The sequence below is a fragment of the Dasypus novemcinctus genome, chromosome Y, assembly GCF_030445035.2.
Source record: "Dasypus novemcinctus isolate mDasNov1 chromosome Y, mDasNov1.1.hap2, whole genome shotgun sequence".
Classification (NCBI taxonomy): domain Eukaryota; kingdom Metazoa; phylum Chordata; class Mammalia; order Cingulata; family Dasypodidae; genus Dasypus; species Dasypus novemcinctus.
In genome coordinates this window covers 22,182,216-22,187,061 of record NC_092216.1, presented here as the reverse complement: position 1 = coordinate 22,187,061, position 4,846 = coordinate 22,182,216, and the positions used below count along the sequence as shown (strand labels likewise).

The 4,846-nt window shown below is 38.2% G+C and overlaps 1 non-coding gene across 1 annotated transcript; it reads left to right on the top strand.

The window, feature by feature from the left end:
- The first annotated feature begins 2,621 nt into the window (after positions 1-2,621).
- Positions 2,622-2,728, top strand: LOC139438431 (U6 spliceosomal RNA). The gene has a single exon (XR_011648106.1). It is a non-coding gene; the product is annotated as a U6 spliceosomal RNA (small nuclear RNA).
- The last annotated feature ends 2,118 nt before the right edge of the window (positions 2,729-4,846 follow it).

Genomic DNA, 4,846 nt, shown 5'->3' with positions numbered 1-4,846 from the left:
GTTGAGATGTTCTGTCCAATGGTGATAGTGGTGTATTAAATTCCCCACTATAATTGTAGTTATAAATCTATTCCTCCACTCAGTTTTTCCAGTGTTTGCCTCATGTATTTTGATGCGCTATGGTTAGGAGAATAAATGTTTATGTTCATTCTTTCTTCCTGAAAGATTACCCCTTTCAATAATATGTAGTATCTATCTTTGTCTCTCAGACTGATTTTCTTTTAAAGTCTATATTTTGTCGGATATTAATATAGCTACTCTGGACCTTTTTTGTTTATTGTTTGCTTGTAAGGTTGTTTACCTGCCATTCACTTTCAACCTCCTTGAATCCTTGGGTCTAAGATGGGTTTCTTGTAGACAGCATATAGGTGAGTTATATTTCCTTATTCATTCTTCCAATCTGTGTCCCTTGGCAGATGAGTTTATTCCATTGACAGTCATTATTATTACTCTAAAGGGAGTAACTTATATTATCCATATTTCTTTGGATATGTTTTTTTCTCTCTCTATTTTTTTCTTTTTAGTTGTTCTTACACTCTCCTACAACTCTGTCTCTCCTGTTTTTTCTTTCATCCTGCAGAGCTCCCTTTAATGTTTCTTGAAGGACAAGTTTCTTACTGGCATACTTTGTTAGTTTCTGTTTATCTGTGAATATTGTTAACTGTCTGTCATTTTTGAATGCCAGCTTTGCTGGATAGAGTATTCTTGGCTGGAAATTCTTTTCTTTAGTATTTGATTATGTCATACCACTGCCTTCTTGCTTCTATGATTTTGGATAAGAAATCAACACCTAATGTTATTGAGCTTACCTTGTATGTGATGTTTCTCTTTTTTTTAAATTTTTGTTGACTTCGGTATTTTCTCTTTGTCTTGAGCATATTGGATAATTTGACAAGTATATGTCTTAGGGTAGGCCTGTTGGGATTTATGCTTTTTTGGGTGTGTTGTGCTTCCTGGACATGTACTTCCATATCCCTCATTAGGTTTTGGAAGTATCCAGACATTATCTCCTCCAATACCCTTTGTGTGTCCTTTCCCTTCTTTTCTCCTTCTTGGATGCCTATAATGTATATATCTGTGCATTTTGTGTTGTCATTTAGGTCCCTAAATCCCTCCTGGATTTTCTCTGTCTTTTTATCAATCAGTTCTACAATCTATTTGATCTCAGGTATACTGTCTTTGACATCACTGGTTCTTTCCTCTGATTCTTCAAATCAGCTGTTATTTGCTGAGAGTTTCTTTTTTTTAAGATTTATTTTTATTTAATTCTCTCCCTTTCCCCCCATGCCCCAGTTGTCTGTTCTGTGTCCATTTGTTGTGTGTTCTTCTGTGTCCACTTCTATTTTTGTCAGCAGCACCAGGAATCTGTGTCTCTATCTGTTGCATCATCTTGCTGCATCAGGTCTGTGTGTGTGTGGCGCCATGCCCAGGTAGGCTGAACATTCTATCATGGTCAGCAGCTCTCCTTACAGGGTGCACTACTTGCATATGGGGCTCCACTACATGGAAAACGCCCTTGCATAGCATGGCACTCCTTATGTGCATCAGCACTGCATGTGGGCCACTTCCACATGGGTCAAGGAGGCCCTGGATTTGAACCATCGATCTCCCATGTGGTAGGCAGATGCTCTATCCATTGAGCCAAGTCCACATCCGAGAGTGTATTTTGATTTCTTGGATTGTGCCTTTCATCACCATCATATCCATTATCTTTTTGCATATGTTTACAATTTCCTCTGCATGCTTTCCAAGTGTTTGCATAATGTTCTTAAACTCTTGCTTCACTTCATTAAATAGGCCCATGATATTTGTTTTGAGAGTTTTGATTAGTTGTTCGATGGTCTACTCCTATTCCTGATTTTTAGTTTGTTCACTGGATTGGGCCATGTTTTCTTGATTATTGGTATGGTTTGTAATTTTTGTTGCTGTCTGGTCATTCCTTTTATGTTGATGGGGTTTCTTAGTTGATTAGCTTCTCCATCTAGTCAAGGGGTTTATTTAGGTGCTGTTTTTATCTGTGTATTAAGTCTTCTCTTTGACACTTTGTTCTTCTTATTCTATTTCCTTGTTGTTGTCTAAATTCTCTTGAAGGAAAATATTATGGCCAGAGAATGCAAAAGAGGTTAGAAAAGAAAATGTATATCCGTTGTATTGATAGTAAGTGTAGGCAGAAGAACCATGTGATACCTATGGGAATGAATGTTATACTCGTGTAAGCTGTGTAGATTTATAAAAATAAAAAGTGGAATACCTACAATTAGATGGGAAACTGAACATGGGGAATATAGTATCAATTAGAAGGCCAGTATTGTCAGGGGAAAGGAAAAGAGAAAAGAAAAAACAATAACATAAAGAGTGAATAAAAGATAGAAACCAAACTAGAGGTGTTAGCAATAAAAGTCAGAAAAATTGGGGCTGAACAAAAGAGGTGGAATATGAGAGAAACAACAGGAGATGGAAGAGAGATAGATGTAAAGAAAAGGGGATAGCATTGGTAGCCTAAATCAGTATGCACAGAAAAGAGGATATAGAGGATGAGGAAACACAGCAAACAAGAAACACTGCCTGCAGCACCTAATAGAAAAAGGGATACAGAACGGAAAAAAGAAAAGAAAAAAGGGGTGCTCACTTCAGCAACACATATACTAAAGTTGGAATGATTCAGAGAAGATTAGCATGGCCCCTACAAAAGGATAACATGCAAATTCATGAAGTGTTCATATTTTTAGAAGCAGCTAGAAAGAGATCTCGAATAAAAGGGTCAATCAGATCTGCAGAATATCTTAGCCTACATGTTGGATCAAGTGTTAAAAACTGCTCTTTGACCTTGAATAAAAGGGGGAAATGGCAAAGACAAATGAGTTGATATGGCTAAAGGTCTTCCAAAAAGGATCAGGAGGTCACCAGAGGGGTCACCGTTACACACACCTCAGCAGGACCCCAGAAAAAGCCAAAGTAGTTACAACCCTACATACTGGTTCTCCTGAAGGCTACAGAGATCCATAGGGTCTATAGTCATGGCATTTGGAGCTTTGTGCCATGTCAGAGGGCCCTACTTTGGAATTTGTGCACCTGAGTGTGATGGAGTTGGACTCAGATGTGCCTTTTCTACACATGCATCTTCTGTCACTTTTACTGAACCTGTGGTTGGTAAAAGAGATGGTCCATACTCAGAAGACTTGAATATCTAGACTACCCATGGCTAGCTGGCCCTGAGCCTCAGCAGAGTGGCAATTCCTACTCTCTGGTTCATTGGTCTTACGCAAGTCAACTCATAGTGAGGTGAAGATGGTCAACCACCACAACAGGGAATCAAGAGTGTCTTTAACTATAAGCAGAGGAATTGCATCCATCACCCATGTGGAATCTAAGCACCCTCTTGTTCTAGAAGTGGAGAGGACATCACTATCCCAGGGGCCACAGAATGGAGGAATAAAATATGGATTAGAGTGGACTCACTGACATTCTACTACAAAACTATTGTGATGAGTAATAGATGAAATTTTAGCATCAATTTAGAGAATGTGGACATAGTAGTTGCTGAGGGCAGGGAGAGGGAAGAAGAGATGTGATGTGCAGGCATTTTGGGGATTTTGAGTTGTCCTTAATGATATTGCAGGGTCAGATGCTGAACTTCATATATCCTACCATAACCTACTGTATGTACTGGGGGAGAATATGAACTATGGGATAAACTATTATCTTTGTAGTGAAGCAGTGCCCCAAAGTGTGTTCACTGAGTGTGATGAGTGTGCCACAATGATGAGGGAGGTTGGTGTAGGAGGAGTGAGTTTGAGGGGTATACAGGAACTTCTTATATTTTTTAATGTTACATTTTTTTGTGTGATGTATTTATCTTCAAAAAAATACAATTTACAAAAATGATGTGATGGGGTGGGGAGTAAGTTATGTGGGAAACTCATGTTTTTTTTTAATGTTTTTAAATGTAACATTCCTTGTAATCAATTAACTTTAATTGAAAATATATATATAAAATGAAAGAAAAAAGAGGAAAAATGAAATAAAAGAGTGGTGGGGGAAGAAAGAGGAAGGAAAGACAAGAAAACAAACAAAAACAAAATGGATCAGACAAGGCCTCAAACAAGTATTCCTCCTTGCTATTGAATAAACTGCTTAGGAATCTGTCCTTTCTGCTTTCTCCCTTCCTCACTTCCCTCTCTCCCAGGGCAGAAGGAAGCCCATATGAGAGCTCCCCTCTGAAATTCACTTGTGACCCTGGTAAACCAACTCACCATGGAAAACTATGACTCTTAGTCTTTTTGAGAGAGAGTACCCCACTTTGCTGGGAGCTCTAAGCCTGCCAAGCATGTCCTACTGTCCTCCTCCCTTAGGTGTATTGCAAAGGCCTAGTTAATTGCCTGATTCCACCTTCTCTGAGACCAGTTTTCCCTGTTTCAGGTCTTTTAGGTAATTTGGGCAGCCTCAGCAGATTCACCTCTTATCTCTTCTTATCATGTCCCCAAGCCAGCTGGTGTGCTTCTCACAGCAGATGGGAAAAGAGTATACATGAGCTTTTCCAGAATTTTGTCTATTCTTTTAATCAATGTTGACTATCCTATCTTCATTTTTTAAATCAAATATTTACCTTAACATTTTATATTTAGCCTTGTCTTGGTGCCAAGAAGTAGATGCTTAGAGGACCCATTTCCTAAGTTATTTATTTTTCATTACGATCTTAAAGTTTTATTCATGTAAAGTATAGAGTGGTAATTGACTAACTCCCTTCCCCACCTTTGGTCTTTTTTAAAAATTGTTTTATGTACCTATTTTTTATATCAGTGTTACAAGTTTCTCAGTTAACACAAGACTACAACTACAATAACTG